General features: G+C 45.0%; 1 protein-coding gene across 3 annotated transcripts in view; it reads left to right on the forward strand.

The window, feature by feature from the left end:
* The window catches only part of Tln2 (talin 2), a 418592-nt gene that overhangs the window by 174718 nt on the left and 219938 nt on the right, over positions 1-23936 (forward strand). The gene's annotated exons all lie outside the window — the stretch shown is intronic.

Here is a 23936-nt window from a genome sequence, read left to right on the forward strand (position 1 = left end):
GTTGTAAAGATGGATGTGGGATGGGAGGAAGTAAACATGAATTACAGGTAATGGGTTTTTCTTTGGCTGTGCATGGGACAGATCCCAAGTGGTATCTGTCCACTTGGAAAATCTGCAAGGGGATGTAGGGACACACCTGCAGATTCTGGTTTGCTGAGTTTAGTCTGACAAGGTAAATATAGTCCGACAGCCCTTAAGTAGTGTCATGGGCCACCCACCTTGTCCAGTTCTGGTTCTAATTGGTTGATGGCCTTGGGCCAGGTCATTTATTCTCTGACCGTTCTCTGTCTCCATCTGTGAAGTTTGTAGGATAGCCCAGGCTAATTGTTTATGGGCTTTCAGATATGGAGCAATAGCAAAACCATGTTAGGATGAATTTTCAATATCTTTTCAGTGAATGTGAGCAAAGTTGATGATTGTTGAAGCTCAGTGGGTTGTGGGATTCCTGTGTGTGTTTATATGTAGTCCTACTTTGTGTCTGGAAATTTTCATGGTAAAAGGTTTTCACAGAATAATACTATCCTCTGCTAATACCATCTTACAAAAGAATGATTATTTTGATACTGAAAGAGTAGGGACAAGGAGTGGTGTTGCACACCTTTAATCATAGCCCTTGAGCCAACCAGATCTCTGTGAGTTCAAGGCCAACCTGGTCTACATAGAGAGTTCCTAGCCAACCAGGACTATATCATGAAGCCTTGCCTGTCTTTAGCGAATACATATTTAGCTTTATAAAAATGACTGACTTTTTCACAGCCTTTTCTAACCCCTTCTCTACAATCCCGTGACCTTCAGTGGAAGACTCAGAAGTGTGGGACAGAGGGCTGACATTGGTAGGGCCTAGAGTATTGGTATGCCCCCAGAGCTGTGTCCTTTATCTTATTCAGGAAACAAGGTGTAACCTATGTTGACATTGTCTACATTCAGAAAATGCCCTTCGGCACACGTGAGTGAACTAAGAGACCTTCGATGTCAAGTCAAAGCGAAGAGATGTTCTGTTGGGAGCCTAGATAGAAATGGCTCGCTTTTAGAAACGTGGAATTATCTGTGGGCTGCACTGTAGTCAGTGCAGATCGAAACGGTGACAGTGTTGCTGCTAGTCTGATGAACGGCCACAGCAGCTCCCTCCCCAATGTGGTGGGGCAGCTCTGGACGGCTGTATGAATACATATTTCAGGAGCATATGGTGGGGGGAGTGGTTACCAAGATCTTCACAATGGTAAGCCCGACACCTGGCCTCTAGGAAACCAGTTACCCCTAGTTTGAGGAACTCAAGGCTGGGTGTAGGTCAAGGGCATAGCTAAGAGTAATGAACACTCAGCAGTGTGGTCTGAGTTCCTCAGGATGGGGAGGAGCTTCACTGAGACAGCGGATGTGAAAGGAGTATGTTTGGTGGCATTCTGTGCTGTGGGCTGTAGAGAACACATGCTATGTTTCTGTTGACTTCTTGGACTGTGGGTGGGTTGTTGTTGTTGGTGGTGGTGGTGTGTGTGTGTGAGAGATGGAGAAAGTCATGGCAGGGATTGCTAATAGACAAGGAAGTCACATGAGGGACAGGCACCGTTCCCTTACTTCAGAGAGTGAGAGTACTGAGATGCTGTGTTGTCCCTGTCATTTAGGGCATGGTGGCTCAGTCCTTTGTTCTTCCTCCTCCTGTGAGTTCTGGCTTATTTTTCTGCTATCAGTACAATTTTCAGAGAAACTCAATGAAATTTGACAGACTTACCTGGCAGTTTTCTGCCACGTTACCCCAACTCTTGGCTTACTGCCTGTTGGTTATGCTTCAACTCTCAGGCTCTACTCCAAGAATACATAGTCACTGCCCTTTTTAGGGGTGAAAAAGGCTATATCAAACAATAGTGGGAGCACTTGTCTTAAATGTGTAGTAATTGGAAAGTATATATCCTAGGTGGGGCTTTTATTTTGACATGAACCAGGGAAAGGAAACGTGCTTTAAGGGCTCTCTGGACTCCAGATTGGAATAAAATTTAATGAATGAACAACGAAACCAATCAATCATGTTCAGAATTTTTTCAGAAGAGCAGGACGTTCTGGGTGAGAGCTTGTAGGGATGGATGGTTAAGAACTGGAGATGGCCACACCACAGAAAGCAGTGTGGGGTTTCAAAGGGTCCTGTGTAAGCACACAAGTACATGTGCATGTATGTGGGGAGGGAGATGCTGATGGATGGGGTGGGAATGAGAAATGACTAGTCTAGTTTTCTATTTAATGGCTCATGATGTATTCTGGATTTGCGTGTCATTGCAATCTGTTGTTATCTCTGTTCATTATAAGCTTATAAGAAAATATTTAAAGCGCTATCTTAAATTCAAAAGAAACAAAAAGACATTATTTTGGACTGTCTGGGAAATTTCCAGTTCCCATCGCTGTTTAGTGGAGGATATTCAATCTGTAAAATTCAAAGTAGGACCAATGTAGATACTTGGTGTTCTATACCAGCCCCTTAAAGGCTATGACATCAGCAACGATAAGCTGTTCCCATGATAACTTTCCTTCATTAAAGATGAAATCAGTTATGCACTTTCATCTTCCCAGTGTGCTCCATCTGCTTAATTCTTTGAGTTGCTTTTCCTGGTGACTTTGTCCACCATTCCATTGCTTGCCCTCCACAGGCCACCGAGTGACTGACGCTCCTCGCTAGACCAAGGTTTCCGCACTTTGCCCTGCCGCCGTTTCCTAGTACATGCTTTCACACAGAAGCAGCAACTGCTTTTAGATTGATTGACATCCCATTGAGATGACTCATTGGGAAAAGGCTCTTGCCCTCAAGACTGATGCCCAAAATCTAAGCCTCAGGACCCATTTGGTGAAAGGAGAAAATAGTCTGTTGTCTCTGTACGTTGCCCTCTGAACTCAACACACACTATGGCATGTGTGTATCCTCACAAGTACACAGATCCATACACACAACAGTCTAAATTAGATTAACCCACAATGTAACAAGATGCACCCTTTTCTTGAACTTGTGGTTAATTATGTCTGCCCATGTTTTTCTTTTGAAGTTAAAAATTTCTAAGGGAGAACCTGAAGGTGTAAGTCACAAACAATGCCACACCAGTGTGGAATTATGATTAATAGGGTGGTATTTATTTAAAGGGGAAAAAACTTACAGATCACTGTCCCAGGCAACAGCCCTCTACGCAACCAGGAAGGGAGTCTAGTCGCCAGTGGAGCAGGAAGTAAAGAGAGGAGAAGGAAGTGGCTTTTTTAAAGGGAGAGAGATCACGCCCCAATGGGCTGGTGTCTCAGCAGCTATAGGCTGGAGGAGTGGGAGGACCTCCCACAACAAGAACCTAAAATTTTAGCCTTTTCTAACAATTGGTTGGATTTTATGGAATCAGTGGCCATTTTCAGTGATTTTGCTTGCATTTGCATAATTCACTTTGGAACATGAACCTGGTACTAAGAATTCAGGGCTGGAGAGGTAGCTCATGAGGACCCGAGCTTGGGTCCCCAGCACCCCAGGTGCACTAGGGAGGCAGAGACAGATGGACCCTGGAGCTCAGTGTCCTGCCAGCCTTCACACTCATGTGCAGACACAGGAACATGAACATGTACACACACACACACACACACACACACACACACACACACACACCGATACAAGAGATCATGTGTCTCTTTAGCTGTAAAATTTGAAAATTCAAATTGATCCTGAGAGTTAGCTTTCCAAAACTGTAAAAACAACTAGTATATTTGCAGAACTGAACAGTGATGTAATACAGTTAAAATAAACATACTTTAAGGTCACCTACAATAGCATCAATATCTGAATATGTTGACAGAAGCTGAGAAAAATTCCATTGCCATGATGTAAACAGTGGCCCCATAGGAGGCCTTAAAACAGCCAAGTCCAATTGTTGCATACAGATGTCTTAAACATGGGGTGAAGCATTGGGCTGGAGAAGTAGCTCAGCTGTTCGGAGCACTTACTGCCTTTCCAGACGACCCAAGTACCCATGTCAGGAGGCTTACAACTGCCTGTCACTCTTGCTTCTGTGGAACTGACACTCTCTTCTGACCTCTGAGCACTAGTACAGGCATGTGTGCACATGCACTTACACACGTGCATGTGAGCACACACACAAATTAAATAAACATTTTAATGGGAAACATAAAAATTGAATCACAATAGACCTCATACAGCCAAAGCAATCTTGCTAAAAGAATATACTTGAAGGCTTCCACTTCCTGACTTAACTACAGACCTATGTTGAACCAAGAATATGGTAATGACTTAATAACAGATAGAACAGTGAACAGAATAGAAAGCCCAGAAATTGATGCATTTGTGGTCAATTGATTTAGATAGTTGTGCCAAAAGCACACAGTAGGAAAGGGGCAGTCTCTCTGATAGTTGGTTTTTTTAAAAAAAATTTTTTTAAAAGCTGGGTGGTGGTGGCGCACGCCTTTAATCCCAGCACTTGGGAGGCAGAGGCAGGCGGATCTCTGTGAGTTCGAGACCAGCCTGGTCTACAGAGCTAGTTCCAGGACAGGCTCCAAAACCACAGAGAAACCCTGTCTCGAAAAACCAAAAAAAAAAAAAAAAAAAAAAATTTTTTTTTTTTTTTTGAAATATAGCTATGAGGGTGTCAGATCCTCTGGAACTGGAGTTACAGCCAGTTGTGAGCTTCCATGTGGGTGCTGGAAATTGAACCTGGGTCCTCTTAACATCTGAGCCATCTCTCCAGCACCTCTAATAATTGATCTTAGAACTAGTGGATATCAATACACAATACAGAAATATGACACAATGCCTTTACCTCTTGTCACATCAAAGGTTAATCAAAAATGTATACTAGGGGTATAGATTAGTGGGTAGAGTTCTTGTAAGTATTTTGAAATCCTGGGTTCAAACCCCAGCGTTTCAGAATTGGTATTGAAGGCTTGAAGATCTGAGTCTGTGAAATTACAAGATGAAAACAGTGAAAGAGGCTCTGAGACATTGTTCTGAGCAATGGGGTTTGGGACATGAATCCCAAAGCAAAACTAAAAATAGCAGTAATAGACAAAGGAGGTCACATCAGACCAAAAGACAGCAGAGGAGCAACAAAGCCTGACGAGGGCTGGCAAGATGTCCTAGAGAGTACAGGCACTTGTCCTTGCAAAACTGACAGCCCGTGTTCAGGCCCCAGAACCTACCTGAAGAGCTGGGTGTAGCAGTGCACGCCTGTAACCCCTGCACGCCTAAAGAGAAAAGGGAGGTGGAGACGGGAGAATCTCCCAGAAGCTCCCTGCCTAGCTGGTCTGGAGCATGTAGCAAGGCCGGAGCAGTAAGACAGTCCACGTCACAACAGGAGAAGGAGAGAACTGCCTTCGGCCCCTGTGCATGCTACGGCGCACAAGGCCAAGTTAGAGGAGAGCTTTCGGGAGCCAGTTCTTTACTGTGGGTTCTGGGTTTTGAACGCAGGTTATTAGGTTTTTATCGAAAGTGCCTTTGCCCACTGAACCATTTTGCTGACCAGGCAGTGTTATTCTTTAGAGCCAAAATACAAAATGTATATGTTATCACATAATGAATAGGTTAAGAAAATGATTTATAGGTACACGGTGACATGCTTGTCCTCCCTTTCAAGAAGGTAATTCTGTCTTTCAGCAACTTGAGTAAATCTAGAGAATGTTGCATGAAATGAAATAATCCAGGCACAGAAAGAAAAAGACTACATGTTATTTTGACACGGGATCTATAAATGTTGAGCTTAAAGTGTAGAGCGATGACTGGCAGCTTCTGGGGGCTGGGAAGCTGTAGTTAGGAGGAGCGAATTCACAAGATCTCTTATACAGTATGATAGCATCGCTAATGATGACCTTCTGAGACTGATAAAAGAATTTGTGTTATCACCACATATAAAAGCACATGAGGTGATGCATGTTAATTACCTCAATGTAACCATGAATATATATTTAAAAATAATACATTTCATGAAATGTGTGCCATTTACGTGCTGATTAAAAACAATAAATTAAAAAACATTTCACTGTAAATTGTTTGTCAAATTATTCCATATAAGTAACTAAAAACAGGAATCATTTCAGAAAGGCTGATGAAGTAGTTTAGCTTAGTGTCTTAGCTGGACATGGTCACAGAGGCCTGTAGTACCAGCGGCGGGAGCCTGTGTGGTCCTGCTGCTTTTTGGTGAATATTTTTGGTGTGTTTGGTGGTTCTCATGTGTGTATATAATATGTTGTATCTCTTTTCACATTATTAGTGTCTGTCTGATCTGTCTGTCTGTCTGAAGACGGCATGTGGGTGGGTGCAGGTGCGTCTGTGTGCATGTGAAGGCAGAGGTCAGCTACAGGTTTTGTTCCTCGAGTGTTACCCACCTCACTTTTGTGAGACCAGATCTCCCACTGTTTCGGGGCTCAGTGATCTAGCTAGGTGGCCTGGCCCCAGACATCTGCCTGTTGCCTTCTCCCCAGCACTGGGATTACAACGATGGGCTACCACACCTGACTTTGTCACATGCGTTCTGGGCATGAAACTTGAGTGCTGCTAGTCACACAGCAAGCATCTCCCCAGCCCCTCACTTCATCAGTTTTTAACGGCTATTTCTGGGTGTCTTGCAATCAATCCCTTATCAGCTCCTTCCTCTCTTGGCTGATTCATGTTTCAGGACCTCCCTGTCTCCTCTGATTGCTGTCCCTTCTGTGCGATTTCTTTGTTTACACCAACCCACCCCTATGAAATCTTCCATTTTAGGTAGTTATATCTTAATTTTACATTCTTAGGATTGGAGATATATGTATGTATTGTAGCTTGACAGGTTTTATTTGTTGCGTTTTTATTGGGCTAGTGATTGACTCTAGTGTCTTACGTATGCTTAGCAAGCCCTCTGCCGCTGACCCGGATCCCCTTACCTTTCTCTTCTGTTCTTTAATTTCAGTTGAGCTAGCTTGTATGATTCAGCTCTTAATTCTTAATGTTAAAAACCAGTAAGCAACATTTAACACAATTAAGTAAATACTGTCCTCATCAGAGCATGGTGGTAGCCTGATGCCTTTGCCCTTCAGTGCAGCGTGGCTAAGTAGAGAGCTTTTACACTGTACTAGCAGTCTTGAATGCAGTCTAAAGTTTCCTAGGCTCTATCCCCCAATCTCCCCTCTGAAAAAGCCACTTTGTTCTGATCTCACTCCCCTGACCCTGAGTCTAAGAGGGTTGTCTCGGCACACCAAGGAGCAAGCACTGGTGTTTGGGAAAAACTCCTCCCCTCACTGGATCACAGTTCAGGGTCTGTTGTGTGGAGGAAGCAGGCACCTGATATTTAAAATTCACCACAGTTTACTGGGGGACCTGACGTGTTAGACATCAAGGTCCTGGAAGCCTGTTATCCCCTGAAATCCTCACAGCCATCCTGCAAAAGAGGTGCTGTGTCCATTTACACACACAGATGTGAACCTTGGACTGAATTGTTTCTCAGATTCTGGGGCCACCTGGGCATGGCCGTGCGCTGTGGCTCCACAGGCTGGAAACACCTTCCCTGTCGGTGATGAATTTTCCACGCTTTCCGCAGCAGACTTCTCTCCTACCTGCCATAAGAGTTTGCTCCACCCCGCTTCGCAGGCTTGTCCCGGAGCCCATCTTACAGAATCCTGCTCCAGCCTGGACTTGGGGAACATTCATTTCCACTCTGTTCTTGCGATGATTTGAGCTGAGAGGAGGAGGACCCACCCGCCCTTCAGGAACTTGGCGAAAGTGCTTTGTCAGCGGTTGTTTCTGTTCAGTCTTTCCAGCCCCCGTCACCAACATGCTGCTTTGCACCCAGCCTCAAGGGCTTCTAGGTTCCTAGTTACCTGGAACGGATTCTAAACTGCACTTATTAAAAGAAGGAGATAGATGGTTTTAAAGTCTTTTTTACCACTGGGTACAGCACACCATATTTTCTTTAGTTTATTTACCTCAGGGAGATGAGGGATGATTCAGTCTCCCTGATGAATGATGTCTGGCTCTCAGTGCTGAGGCTGTGCAGGACTCTCAGCTCATTTACTGTCCTATTCCTGTGGACAGCTGGCAGCAGGCTCATGGGCTCCGCACTTAAAGCTAGAGCGAGGACTGTTCTCCGCATGGCGTCTCTTCCCTGAAGGCCGGTTCAGAGGAAGCAAACTCATGGACAGACATAGGAAAGTGGCCTCAGAGGGTGGGATGATGTGAGTCTTGTTCCTTTTTCCTGATGTTCACAAAACACTGCAGAGCAGTGGGGTCTGTGAGTGACAGTGAGCAGAGAGAGGAAGCAGAGTGGACTAGGTTTCCAGAAGAAAGGAACTTTTGTGGTTCATGGCTGCAAGTTTCACCTGGAACGAAGTCCTGAGGTGGGCTCTTTAAGCCTGGTCAGGCAAGGGCATACTCCATCAGCAGCAAGATTTCAGTGTGGTAACCTCAGGCTTTAATTGGGGGGGTGAGGTAAATTCAGTAACTGAGCAACTATCCCTTCTAGACAAATACACATTTCAGAATTGCTTAGGAGGGCTGAGAAGATGGCTCAGTAGGTAAGAGTGCTTTCTCTGCACTGAGAATCCCCAGCACCCAGCACCCAGCAAAAAGCATGGCCCTGCTTGCCTATAACACCTATGTGGGGGGGGGGGGGGGGCGGGGCTCATAAGACACAGGAGGACCACTGAGCTTGCTGTCCAGCTGGACTAACTGAAAAACAGAGAAGGGAAAGGATCGATCAGAGGCCCTGCTTCAAGGGACTAAGGTGCAGAGGGATGAAGTAGGTTGCCTGGCATTCTCCCTTGACCTTCCTATAGTGCACACATGTAAGTTCTCTCACACACAGGTGTGCACAGACTCACTTATACACTACATACCTGTAGGTATTGCTCTCCGTGTCTCTCTCTCTCTCTCTCTCTCTCTCTCTCACACACACACACACACACACACACACATTGATAACGCTGAAACTTTCATCTAAATATAGTCAGTGCGTCTCGATTTAATATTTTTGTTGCTGCTCAAGCGGTCTCATAACTTAGCCAGTGGGAACTGATCCAAGTTGATGCTCACTTTCTTTGAGATGACTCTTGCACGGTTTGCATCTGTCTGCAGATTCTGCTGTGACAGTGACTGATGTTGCAATCCCATTTCCTGACTAGTCCTGCATCGGCTCTGTCTCCAAGGAAGGGCTCTGTTCCTTTAAGTGTTTAGAGGGCACAGGTGGAGAAACAAGGCACATTGATTGCTGTGGATCTTTTCGGGGTACAGAATTAGAGACTCTGGTTTCATAAAACATGGAGATTCAGTGTGTAAGGTTTTTACACAGCTGCACTAGCCCGCCCACATCCATTCTTCTGTGCTCCGCCTCCCAGTTATGATGAGACTGTATATATTTTAAGACCACACACAATGGTCTTCATTGGAAGTATACTTGAAAAATTGGTTTGATTTTACTTTCCATTCTTGGCAATTCCTATTGTTACTTATGACTCTTGGCAATGAACACTTGCAAGATACATGGACACAAGGGTTTACTGCGTGGCTCACTATGTCACACAGAGCTTCCATGATGAGATTTTTGTTCTTTTCTTTTTTCTCTTAAGCTTTATTTGGTGGTAGGGGGCGGGTGCTTCAAAGGCAGAAGGCAGAAACACAGGGGCGGGAAATGAAGAGCTGAGAAAAGAAAGAAAGGAAGGAAGAAAGAAAGAAAGAAAGGTTAAAAGCAATATCTATTTTATTTTGCTTTGTTTTGTTTTGTGTGTATGCGTGTCTGTATATTTTGCGTGTTTGTGTCTGTGGGTGCCTTTGGAGGCCAGAGGACAACTTCAGGTGTTGTTCCTCAGATGCCATCCACTTTGTTTTTGGAGACTGAATCAATCACTATCCTGGAGCTTGCCCAGTTGACAGAGTTGTATCAGAAGAAGTAAAGGAGTTTCTTGAGTTACTCTTCTGCAATGGTACCAGTCCCAAGGCATTGTGACAGAATGCCTTCCCCAGTTTCCAATCTTAAATACCCCTTGGGGGTTAGTTTTTTTTCATGTGAATTTGGGAACCCATAAGCAGTAGCAGGAGGTGTAGCCTTTGTCCCACCCACCTTCTCCTGTTTCCCCTTATCCCACAGGATCCCATGGGTAGCACTTGACATTCGTACATATGCAAATCTGAGTATGCTCACCCATCTGTAGTGCCTTTCCTAGAGAGACACCAACATACAGCATACATGTTTCTTCCCTTTGTTTTTTTCTTTCCCTTTGTCCTGGTTCTTATCCCACAGGTCCATGTGGAGCTCATCCCCCACTCCCTGCAGCTCCTCCGTCCTCCATCCTGTAGATCTGTTCTGGCTTGTCTGGCCTGTGGGTGGACATCTGGGTTGCTTCTACCTTGTATTGTTTCAGAGAGTCTGTGGCCACAGCCTTGGGCACTCCCGATTCTTTTTCTTTTTCCTCTTGTAACCTCATGGTAGTTAACTGTGTGTGTTCCTTCTAGGCTGTCAGCAGACTACAAGACTGCACAGTTGTGGAGCAAGGGGAACACTGGGGCGAGTGATGGAAAAGAGCATTTCAGTGGTACGGTCGCTCCGTCCTTAACTAAGAGCAAGTCAGGCTTTTAGAAGGTTGGCTAGATCAATGTCCTGTGTGGACAGGATTCTGTGCTTCTGGCCAGGAGATAGTGACCTGTTCTCAGAAAGGACTAGACTGTAAATATTTTAGGTTACTGTCTGGGTTGCCATCACTCAGTCCTGCTGCCGGAACACTGAAAACAACAACAGACAGCTCATAAATGGGTGTGGCCATGTTCTAAATAAACTTGATTTGTGGGCCCTGAAATTTGAGTTTGCTGTAATTTGTATGCACTGTGAAGTATTCTTGAAGGTGTTTATTTTTGCCCATCACTGTTAGAAAATGTAGCACCTAGGGACTGGAGGTATGTCCATGGTAGAGTGCTTGCCTAGCATAAGTAAAAACAGTTCTTAGTATATATGCCACACTTCACCAACCTCTGCTCTAGGCTATCGGGAGCCTCGAAAATTCTTAAACGTAAGCGGTGCCTGCTGAAAGGTTGTAGGGAGGGGCATGTCAAAGAGGTCTTCATTTGGGGCCTGGAGCCCAGGCTCAGGAGGCCGCCAGTGGCTTGGAGGCTGTGTCCGGAAGCATCCTGTGGAAGCACAAATGAGATTTCTTTTCTGCTTTTATTATCCGAGGCTGAGAACTATTAGGAAACATGTAGCTCATTATATTATGGGCTAGGAAATTTGTTTCTCAAAGCTATGTTGTGTAACTTTGTACAGATGGCACGCAGAGACCATTTAAACCCACTCTTCCATGTTGTGTAGACTTGGAGTTTTAGTCTCTCATCCTTTCTGTCTTTCTTCTCCTCTCCTGTCTAGAAATCGAGCTCTCTGAGCACCACTCAAAGGCGAGCTCTCTGGAACAGCTGCCTTCTGTGTCTTGATTCTTACTGTATTTGTAGCTTTTCTGTTGCGAAGATAGAATTTTGTTTGTGGGAGGAGAATCCAAAGGTGATGTAAATGAAAAGTACATCTTCGTATAATGGAAATTATTAGAGCGCCTTTTAAAATGTCACTACAGATTAATGCAGACAAGGAGGAGTGGAGCGTATTAGAAAGTAGGTCAAGTTATCTCATGTTTATGAATGAGACAAATTATACTGTAGATTTAGGTTTATAAAACTTGAGTGATAGTATAGTTTATGTGAATTATCCTAGCCTAAACAGTAATACTCAAAAATGTAATTAAATAAATTGAGTTTGTTTCTTTATCCTTTGTGGCTAAGTATTTTATACCTAATGTTTTACAAATTTAATAATCTAGTAGAAGCCGCAAGCTTCTAGTTTCTTGTTAATATTTCCTGTGTTGGACACAGGGTTGGCTCTCGGGAAGTAGAGCTGGAGATAGGTGTTCCCAGAATCCATCCAAGACTCGGAGGAATTATTTTTCAGTCAGCATCCCATAGCCATCTTATCCTCCCAGAACCTTGTCAGTTTCTTTTGCTTCTGCTATAGCAAGTTCTGATCTGTGGGCTCAGACACCGTGCCTCTTACACAAACAGATCTTGCTTGCAATGGATGGCCATACTTTGCCCTTCTTCCCATGCTGGGTTCCAAATCAGATCTGCCCATCTCCTTGTTGGAATCTAAGCCAAGCAACAAGGAGTTAGATGGATATGCGGTAAATTTAGGTCTGTAGTTTCTCAGAGCATTCATGAGCCAGTCTGGTGCTTGCCAGATTTCTGGCCTCATGAAATGCCTCTTTAGAGATAAAACTGCCACAGGTAGGTGTTTCCATGTGCAATGACAGAGGAATAAGACCTAAAAGACAGTGTGGAGTGACTATCTTTCAAACAAGATGGTCAGCCAAAATGCTATCCCCCAATGTCCCTTAAAGCAGTGTTTGTACTAACTGGGTGGAAAGCCAGTGATGCGCCTTGCTCTCCAGTCTTGCTGGTAAATGTCCTGAACACCGCATTCCGCTGTGAATGATTAGTGCGATTGATCTGCGCTCTCCCCCTCCCCTCCCCAATCCCCACCTCTCTCTTCCTTCCCCTCAGCTGCTGCCGCCACCACCACCTTCTTCTTAGAGGAGGTTCTGGATAGAAACACTCAGAAATAAGTTGCCAGAAATGGATCTTGAATAGAAGATCTTGGGTTCAGGTCCCAACCGCAACAGTTAGCAGGTTTGTAGATTTTGGCAAGGGTGGACTTTTCCATGCTTTTTCCTTGTATGTAAGAACAGAGCTATGCTACCTTCCCTCTTGCCGTTGCCTTTCTCTTTGCTGTCACAAACACCTGAGAAGAGCAGCCACGGATCTGCTGAAAACAACTTGAAGAGAAGGGTTGATTTGGGCTCCTGGTTTGTGGGTGCAGCCTACTGTGTTGGGCAGGCATGGCAGCAGGAGTATGAGGACAGCTGGTCTCCTTGCTCCCACAGTCAGAGCTCAGAAGGGGTGCTGCTCAACTCACCTTCGCCCTTCTATTCAGTCTAAAATCCTAGCGCATGCAGTGGTACTGCCCAGATTTTGGTAGCTCTTCCCACCCTAGTTAGCACAGTCTAGAAACTCCATCACAGACAAACAGCCAAAGGTTTGTCACCTAGGGGACTGTAGATTCTGTCTTGGTGACATCCATATTAACCATCAGACTCCTGTCGTAAGATAGTGCTCTTCATCTTTGATGTGATGGCATTGTCCCCAGGGCCACACATCCATCATCATTTCATCCTTTTTCTTTTGCTGGATGGAGTTAGGTCGGCTTGACACAAGCTAAAGTCTTGTGAGAGTACAGAGCCTCAGCTGAGAAAATGTCTCCATAGGTCATACTGTAGACACGCCTGTAGGGCATTTTCTTAATTAGTGATTGCTGGGGGAAGGCCCAGCCCATTGTTGTTGCTTTTCCTGGGCTTGTGGTCCTGGGTTCTATAATAAAGCAGGCCGGAGAAAGCCAATAAGTAGCACCTCTCCATGGCCTCTGCAGCAGCTCCTGTCTCCCTGTTTGAGTTCCGGTCCTGGCTTCCTTTGATGATGATCAGTAACGTGGAAGTGGTAAGTCCAATAAATCTTTTGCTTCTCAACTTGCTTTTGGTCATGGTGTTTCCTTGCAGCTGTAGTAATCCTAACTAAGATGTTGTAGGATATTCGTTTAACTAGGTAAAGATGTGTTACATTTGTTTTTGTTTAATATGTAAAGATGTCTTGTATTTGTGTTAATTAAATGAAATTAACTTGAGCACGGAGAGGTGGGGTGAACAGGAAGTTGACAGGAAGTAGCAGAGAGGAGCATAGCATGAGGTTTTTATTGGAGCAATGAGGGGAGGGGAGACAGGACACCAGTAAAGAGAGGAAGTTAGCCAGTTGCTGTACTCACTCTGAGCTCACAGGTTTTCACCCTAGCCTTTGAATCTTGAGTGTTATTAGAACAATACAGATTTAGTAAAAGCTGCCTTTAACAGCAGCAACAGAGAGGTTTTCCGGGGAAACGAAATTCCCCCAGGCTCCTGCCTGACCCTGGCCACTAGCAGGTTGAAGTGTAGCCACTCTGACAAAGGTAAAGCAGCAGTAAGACAAAGATGGAACCAGGAGTGGGGTGCTGCTGTAACCAACCTGACCCTGTCTAGGGGGGCATAGTGGAAGGACTTTGGAATTTTGTGTTAGAAGGATCTATTGATTATTGAGAGCTCAGTGGGATGTTCTGTCTGAGCTTTGAAGATAAGAATGTTGAGATGAGGCTGATAGGGTTGGAGGGATGGCTCAGTGGTTAAGAGCACTTGGCTGTTCTTCTGAGGTCCTGAGTTCAAACCCCAGCAACCACATGGCAGCTTACACTCTGATGCTCTTTTCTGTCAGCCATACATGCTGACAGAGCACTCATACCTAAAATACATAGGTCAATTTTTTAATGTTCAGAGTAGTAGTGCAGACGATAGGGGCCTTCCTATGAAGTTTCAGGGGGAAACTAAGGCTCTACCAGGCCTTTTGTGTGACGAATCTGTGTTGTCTGGGCATCTGGAGCTGAAGAATCAGCTGTGACTCACAAGAGACCAGAACCACTAAAGTGGAACCCTTGTTTTACTGGTATAATTGATGAAAATAGTGTGATTAAGAAGACACCAGCATCGCTGAGGTGAAAGCTTCTGCTAAGTTGTTTCCTGAGAGTCAACACACAGAAACTGGGTTGTACCTCGCATGGGCATCTGAGCTTGTTCGGTTACCCAAGGTGGTATTGGTTTTGAAGGTATGAATGGGGTTATGTAGAGAAGCTGAGCCCTAGCAGTCTGAGAGACCAGAAAAGGCCATTAATGAAGGTATAGCCTAATTGGAGCAGAAGATCCCAGCATTTGGGAGATGCCAGTACCATGGGATGGCCACCAAGAACAGCAACATCAATGGAGTGGCGCCCACCCAAGCTTGTAAGATAAGCTGTGTCTGCTGAGGGCAGAGCCGGGGAAGTGACCCTTTGGAGGCACACAGAAGATAGCGAGTCTCAGACGTTGGCCACTGAATTATTTATACTCTTGGAGTTGGTTTTGCTTTGTTCAGATTTGCACTGTGCCCTGGTTCTCCCTCTTAAAGTAAGGAAGTAGTAACTTGGTTTTGATCTTTCAGGAGCCCACAGTTGAGAGACTCAGCATTTAAAGCCGTCTCCTGGCTGTGGTTTTCTCAGGCTTCAGCTACTCCTAGCTCTACACGTGCCGGTCATTTTCTTGCCCTTGATGCTGGGTCCCTAGGCTGCTGCTTCTGTTTAGTGCTTGCAGGGCTTTCTCCCGCCCTTCAGATGCCCTTGGATTTCTCTTCACTGTTCTCTTTCCTCCAGGGAAGGCATCTCTCTTAACGCTTAATAGGCATCAGTGTGGGCGTGAGGTCACCGATGTCATGGTGGCTTTTTATTTGTCACTCGCACGTCAGGACTTTCAACTCAGGCTCCAAAGGATGATGCAGCCCACCCCGCACCAGCCCTCCTTTTAATGAGATTATGGGGTCCATCATAGTGATGGTTTCCAGCTAAAATGGACTTAATTCTGTTGCCTTTGCATTTTCCTTCTCCACTCTTATCTCCTTTGACTTCCCCATAATCCCTTAAATAGATGGGGTGACATGGGGTGGGGTTCTCAGCATGTTATCAAAACCCAAGGGATGTCTGTTTTACAGAAAATATTAGAAATATAAACACACACACACACACAAGGTTTGTAACGGTTCTTTGACGCCACATGCCAAGGAACTTTTTTATGCATGGTCCCTCTTTGTATTTCGTCTCCGTCTTGGTCTTCATTACTCATGGTTTACCCAAGTGCCATGTGGAAGAGCTGACAGCCTACACTCCCCTTCTCCTGTGTGTATCTGGGGGTGTGAGTAGCACTGCCTCCCTCTTATTTCTCAGTTTGCTGTGAGCATGCCTGAGGACCACACCATGCACACTGTGAATCGAATCAGCCTTGCCTTTGATCTCTGCCTGCCGGACATTGAGCAAGTGTGAGCTCCCCTTCTTCTCCTGTGTGGTAACCTCGAGCATTTTGAATTTGAAGTACTAATTAGGCCGTGCAAACTTGAGTACCTTTGTCAGGATTTTGCCAGTGTTATACACTATGTGTTTCAAACCCGAGTGAACCTGGAGATTGGAGTCCGTGTTTTAATATTAAGTCGCTTTGGCACCCTTTCATCTAACCGATTCATTGCATCCATTATTCATTCGATCACGGGGATTTATATTTATGGAGCACCTTCACTCTGCCGTGAGCTTTATTGTAAGGTGGTGGAAACAGAAATGTTCTTAGTAGATTGGTGGAGAAGATCTGAGACAGTACATCTTGTCATGTAGTAAAGGGTTTAGATGGACCCCTAAAACGGTGGGTGTCCAATCAATGGTCAGAGACTAACAAGCTCTAGACAGATTGAATTTCTGGGAGCCATTGGGCTAAGAGGTGGAGGAGGCATTGAAGCAGCATAAGAGGAGAGCTGTGGAGCCCTGCTGGAAACCACCCTGGTGATTTGAATAGGAGACAATGAAGAGACAGTAGAAGAGGGTGGAGTCAGGGGTGTTTAAGAGTTAAGGTTGGCAGAGGGTGGTCAGTAAGGTTAGGGGATTTGGGAGAAGATCGTCTCAGTCTTGCTTCTCATATTTCTGGCCTTGGCAGATGAGTAGATGTTGGCGCAGTTGTGATTCGGAACCCAGGAGGGTAGCAGGCTTGGAGGGAGTCAGGGCAGGGCAGAGGTGGTGAGTTGGGTTTTGACTGAGATGAATTTGTTATGCCTGTGGGAGATCCTGGGGAGCTGGGGAGTAGACTTGGATGAGAACTCGGGGAGAGCTCTGGCCTCTGTCTGTAGCCTTACAGCAGTGAGATTGAGCGGGCTAGAGTCCAGAGGAGTAGGAAAAGGAGACCAGGAGCGGACATACAGAAAATCATGCTTCAGCAAGGAAGAGCCTGCTAGACCTCCTATGGGGTCAGGCACACACACACTCTTTAAAAACACATTAGAAGTTTTTGAAGCAATCAAGTATTTTAAAGGAGCTTGAAGTGTAGCAGGGACAGCGCTTCCTGGACCTTTGGATTGTAAGTTGTGACCTAATTATTGCCTTGATGTTAGTAGGTGTCTCGTGGGAAAGGACTCCCTGGACTGTAACCCCAGCGCGCCCATCAGAGCCACTGGTGTCCAACTCCCACAAGCCATCTGAGGTCCCACATACCCTAGTGATGCCCTTTAGCACCAATGGGTGAAGCTGAGAATCATGGCTTGCACTTGGCCTCATCCCCTCACTCCCTGGAGTCTTGAGAAAAGGGTCTCTCCTTAGCTTTTATGGTGTCACTTTTTTTTTTTTTAAGAAAGGCTCTGTGTAGAGTAGCCATAAGTCTAGGTTTGTAGCTTTACTTGTTATTAAATGCTGGCAATATATCTGTGTGAGTCCATTTTCCACCCTACCACAAAAACCTGTGGTGGCTAAGCAGTTTATAGAGAAAAGAGGCCCAGTTATCTCAGCGTTGGGGGTTGAAAGTCCTGACAGCACAGTGAGGGTGCTAGCAGGGGCCCCTGTGGCTGTAATGTGTCATGCGTGACACATGGCCTAAGGACAGGAGGACTTGAGAGAGGGAGGGTTTACACAGTAAGACAGGAAGTCAGAGACTCTCTGCTATAGTCCTGTGGTAGCTCAGCAGGAGCCCGGGAGAACTCCAGTTTCTTCCCAGGGAAATGTCCCCAGTGACCCACAAGGCTGTGCTTCTTGAAGAGTCCCACACATATTGGACAAGGGGACGTAGGCCAGTGGGAGGGAAGAGAGACAGAGGAGCAGAACTGAGATAGGAAATTATTATTAAAGTACATTATATGCATGTAGGAAATTTTTATAATGAAACTAGTTATTTTGTACAATTATAATAGTATATTAATAAAATGAGTGAAGACTGGAAAGATGGTTCAGTCGGTAAAGTGCTTGCTATGCAAACATGAGGACCTGGGTTCGCATCCCAGCACCTACGTAAGAAGCCAGCCGTGAAGGTATTCACAGAATCCCTGTGCTGGGGAGGAGACAGGAGCAGCTTTGGGGCTGCTGGCCAGTTAGTTCAGCTGAATTTGGTAAGCTCCAGGTTCAGTGACACTCTCTCTCTTTCTCTCTCTCTCTTTCTCTTTCTCTCTCTCTCTCTTTCCATTTGCATATGCACACACACACACACACACACACACACACACACACACACACACACGGGGGTGAAGGGGGAAGAATGGAATAAAGACAGATTCCCACACAACCACCACAAGGGACTCCAAGCTGCCAACATCCGAGCCCTTGGGGAAGTATTCAGGCTGTGTCTAAATCACAGACCTATCCTTGGCAGGAAGTCCCAGGCTATGTTGTGCTGTTTTTCCTACTGTCACCTGGTGCAGACTGTAGACTTAGCCTCCACCCCTCTTTACCATGTCACTTGACTGAGGAAGGCTTAGCTATGCTCCAGTCGTGGTTTTCCTGTCCTAATGAGCTAAGTGTTTTACAGGGACCTATTTTGAAACTACACAGAGACCCGTTTCTCACCGAACTCGCCTTTTATGTATTCATTTATTTTTATTGATGTAGATGCGTGTTTTCATATTTTATTCACAAGCTATAATCTGTTCCTGTCATTATTCCAATATTGAAGATATTAATAACCTAGCCTGTGGGAGCCCTTTTAACTTGGTTTTTATGTGATTTAGATACGCCTCCATTATTATTGGACCAATATTTTACTTCGTGGTGCAGATGTGCCACGCTCATCTTGCACTGCTCACTGGCCCTGAAATCAGCTCTTTCTCCTGTGAGTGCCGGTTTCTTTGGTTTAAAAAGGCCTCTTAGAAACCAAGATCTGAGCACTGAGTTTGCTCTTTGCTATCAACTGCCATTCGTCCCAGCCCTTGTCAGTGAGCACAGCCAGAGAGTTCAGTTGAGTCTTTTAAAGTAACTTTTTAAAGATATGTTTATTATTTTCGTTTTATGCCTGCATGTGTGTTTGTGGATCATGTGTGTATCTTATATTTCCAGAGGCAAGAAGGGGCTAGATCCCTTGGTACTGGAGTTATAGGCAGTTTTCAGCTGTCGTGCGGGGACTGAGAACCAAACCCAGGTCCTCTGCAAGAGCAACCAGTGCTCTTAATCATGGTTCCATCTCTCTAGCCCACAGTTGATGCTTTGTTTCCCGGCTGCTCAGACCCAGATAATCACACAAACTATATTAATTACAACACTGTTGGGCCAATGACTCAGGCATATTTCTAGCTAGCTCTTACATCTTGAATTAACCCATTGCTATTAATCTGTGTGTTGCCACGAGGCTGTGGCTTACCAGGCAAGGTTCTGGCTGATATCTTCCTACTTCTGTAGCTACATGGCGTCTCTCTCTGACACCACTTAACTCTCTCTATCTCTGTTCGGATTTCCTGTCTGGCTTTATTCTACTAAGCCGTTTGCCAAAACAGCTTCTTTAATAACCAGTGATAATAAAACATATTCATAGCATACAGAGGGGAATCCCACATCATCCTTTTTACAATAAAATATTTTATTATTGTTAGTAAATTGTATATGTGTGTATATTGGAGTATAAGCTTGTACACAAGTGCAGTGCCCTTGGCTGCCAGAAGAGGGTGTTGGACCCCCTGCAGCTGAAGTCATAGATACTGTGAACTGCCAAACATGGGTACTGAGAACCAAACTGGATTTCTATGCAAGAGCAGTATGTGCTCTTAACTGCAGAGCCATCTCTTTAGCTCTTGATTGTTCATATTAATGGAAGAACTCCTAAAAAGTCTCTTATATCAATTATGTAAAAGAATAAGTTGTCTCTGTCTGTGGTGTTCCCCCGACTTCCAAGATCTTATGTAGCACAGGATAGCCTCAACTCTACATGGCTAAGAATAACCTTGAACTTCTGATCTTTCTGTCTCGGATCCCAGATGCTCAGATTCCAAGTGTACTGCCATATATTTACACTTGGATCCTTAGTTCTGGATGGCCAACCCGGTTCTTCATGCACGCTAGGCAAGCTCATTGCCAGTTGAGCCACACCCCCAGTTATTTGGACATCTTTAAAATACACATCTATCAGAGTGAACCCCATTGTCCTCTCCCACAGCTCCTCACCCTTGTCTCAGGTCGTCCCCCTGCAACTTTCATGATCCAGTCTCTGAACGCTGGCTTAGTGCAGACTGCCATGCTGCCATTAGGAGAAGTTCAGGGTCAGGTTCTGTCTAGCCTCCCATGGTGGCGATTTTGTCAACTGATTAATATATAGCCTTGTTTTATTTCTGTTTAGAGACAGCCTATTTAATATGTGCCGCTGAGTCATTAACCCTGGAATCCTGACTCTTCCCTGAAGCCTAATGCAGGCATTTCCTCCCTCAGACACTGATGGCCAATATTTTTGTCAAACTTTACAGGACCTAGAATTTCCTAGGAAAGGGACCCCTGGGGGTGCTAGTGAGAGAGTTTCTTGTTTAGGTTACTTGAAGTGGTAAGGCCCACCCTAAATGAGGATGGTGGGATCCCATGGGCTGGGGTCCTGGACTGAATGAAAAACGTGAAGGGAACAAGGCAACAGTTGTCATTGCTGTCTGCTGTCATGACTCCTCAGACATTAGGAGTTGTGCGCATGCACGCGCACATGTACTGAAATAGGTGATTTCTCCATTCACGCCCCCATTTTTTATCTCTGCATAACTCTGTGGGCTTCCCTCTAGTCATCCCCATTCTGTGCGTCCCCACCCCACCCCTCACCTCTTGCTGATACCTGCCTTGTTCTCTCCCACTTGGAGGCTGAATTCCCCGGAAGGGAAGAGTAGAGGTGAGAAGCAGGAGAGGTATGATTGTATGTAGCTCGTGTCTCTCCACAGTGCTGCTTTGTTAAGCTGGTTTCACATGTGTGAGATCAACACATTTATGAAGCCTCCTTATAATCAGCATTTTCAAATAAAGGTAAGAAAAAATTAAAAATTAGGAGCTTATAACATCCAAGTATTACATACCTGTCGACTCACTGAACACGGTGCCATCAAAGGAACAGTGTATGGGCTGAACCTGACATGGCATTTCCGCGTCACTGGAATGCCCGTGCAGTGAGTGGTGAGTGTCTGCGAATTTCATTTTTCAGTACCCTGTCCCTCCATCCTCTGAGGAGCAGCTGCTCAGCCTAGGAGTAAAATGATCTCCTGTAGGTCTCTGGCCAGTGTTCCTGAGTTTTTGTAGGAAGCCACCCAGACCCTCACTGCCCAGGCATTTCTGAATGGCTGCGGAGCGTTTGTACAGCCCCATAGTAAAGATGATCAACTTCTGGGTTGAATAAAGCCACTCGGGTTCCCATCCTGGTACTTCCAGTCTGGTCAGATGCATGTTACAGAATTTACCCCGCTCCGTCTAGTGTTCTGCCAGGAAAGTGGAACTGTAGCTACCTCACTCAGCTTTAGTGGGGATTAAATGAAACCCTGCTTCGTTGGTGACAGTACTTAATGCTGAGCAAAGATTAGCATAATGCCTCTGTCTCAGAACCTGGCATTCTACTATAAGTGTAACATGTTCCTTTAAATTAATGCCAAACTCCATATTGGGGCCAAGTTCTTGTTTTCTGCTGGGTGTGTAGCCGCCCCATCACCACTGCACACACCTGCCCCATCACCACTGCACACACCTGCCCCATCACCACCGCACACACCTGCCTCATCACCACCGCACACACCTGCCCCATCACCACCGCACACACCTGCCCCATCACCACCGCACACACCTGCCCCATCACCACCGCACAGACCCGCCCCAGCCCTGTCCGTGGCTCTGCACCCAGGAGGTATTAAGTAGATTTTGATTTGTCATTGAGTAGTCCTCCTCCCCCTGTTCTCTAAGATCCTGCTTCATGTACATGATGTTGCTAATAGAGCAATTTCCTTTCCTTTTGTCAGAGCTCTGGGGAGACACTGATTGTTTTTTCCAACCTTGCTCTCTTTTTGATTATGAATCAATCGTTTGTGTAACTCGGTCGATGTCACAGTCTGCGGCTGCTGCTGGGAAATGCCATTTTCCCTACCTTTTCCTTAATGCAAGCATGGCCCTCAGTCCTTACCTACTGTGCTTGGAGAATTTCTCTAGACAGGGAAGTGGCCACACAATGACCCTCTGTATTTTTATGCTTTTAAAACTGTGGCAACAGTTGCCAAGAAGTTTTAAAAATATAACGCAATTACTGACCTGGTTATCTTCCAGCCCTGGGTCTTTATACAAGCCTTTTAGTAACTGGATTGGATTTTGTAAAACCACAACAGTCTGAGATACAGTGGATGATGAATCTACCTGATTATATAGGATTCTTTTTCTGGTTTTTGTTTATTATTTATTTATTTATTTTTGCGGTCTCTTCCCTACCAGCTCTGCCTAAAATAGGCTTTTACCCCTTTTAAAATTATGTCTTTTTTAAAAAAAAAATTCTGAGTTTTTTTAGTGAATAGTTTACATCCATTGGTTTGAATTAATCAATGTCCGTTCTGGTATTGCTCTGATAATGGGATATAATAGAGATGCTGGCATTCAAAGAATGTATCATTTGATTTGAATCTTCAGCTCAAAATGCTGTGCTCATCATCTCTTACTTAATGGTTTGAAATTAATTCTCCCTGGAAAGACATGTTATAAATAGTGCATAGTTTTGTGTAATAAGTAACATTTAGTGATATGTGGATGATAATAATGGATATAGCTGACTCAGATGTCTTTGTCCACCCACCCATTCACCCATCCACTCTTTTATCTATCTATCTGTCTGTCTGTCTATCTATCTATCTATCTATCTATCTATCTGTCTATCATCTGTCTATCGATCTATCTATGTAATCTATTTTGCCTATCAATCTATCTAGCTATTCATTTGTTTTGTGTGATTGTGTGTGTGTGTGTGTGTGTGTGTGTGTGTACACGTTCCTGTGGTTGGATCCTTACGTATATGGAGGCCAGAATTAATGTCATTGTCTTCCTCAATAGCTCTTCACTTTTTTTTTTCTTTTGATAGGTTCTTGCTATGTAGCCCAGGCTGGTCTCAAATTCACAAGAGATCCTTCTGTGCCTACTTCCCAAGTTCTGGGATTAAAGGCATGTACCACTATACCTGACTTTAAATTCTAATTGTTTTTTTTTTAATTTATGTGGTGCTGGGATTTGAACCCAGGGCTTTGTGCGTGGTAGACAAACACTATGCCACTGAGCTACATTCCCAGCCGTCTTTACGTCCTATTTTTAAGAAAAGCCTGGAGCTTACCTTTAGGTTAGGATGACTTCTTAGGGGCCTCTAGGGATCTTCCTGTCTGCCTCCAGTCCTGGGATTACAGACACATGCCATGTTGTCTGTCTTTCATGATGCTGGGGATCCAAACTCAAGTCCTCGTATTTGCACAAGCACTCACTAGTTAAGCAGTCTCCCCAGACCGTGGTTTGCATTCAAACTCTGGCTCGGCAGCGGATGCATTAGTGACCACAGATAATTTGTTTTGGGTTTCTGCACCTGTAAAATTGACCCTCCCAGAGTTGGTAGAGGGGTGTACAAATGAGCCGTGCACAGTGAGGTTCATAAAGGACACTTGGTGAGTATGCGAGGTTGTTCTTCGTCACACACTTTGCTACTTTTCGTTGTGGTCTGTCCTAAAGGGAGAGGACAGAGATTTAAAATACACTTTAGTGCTCAATGTTTACTTTCTATGTAGTAGGCTGTATGCATGTACAATGTATAGGTTGTATAGATATGTATCCTAGCTTGATTCCTATTGCTATGATAAAGGCCATGACCCAAAAACAACTGTGTGAGATGAGTTTGTTTGGCTCATGTGTCCCCACACAGGCTGTCTGGAGGGAAAAGCCAAAGCAGGAACTGAAACAGAGCAAGAACCTAGGGGTGGGGACCAGGCTACCCCGCCCCCATCTAACTCTCCATTGGTCGTTTGTTTTCTATGTAACTCATCACCACCTACACAA

This window comes from Microtus oregoni, unplaced genomic scaffold, assembly GCF_018167655.1.
Source record: "Microtus oregoni isolate MIOR12 unplaced genomic scaffold, Mior012 000032F_ref0000030, whole genome shotgun sequence".
NCBI classification, from domain to species: Eukaryota; Metazoa; Chordata; class Mammalia; order Rodentia; family Cricetidae; genus Microtus; species Microtus oregoni.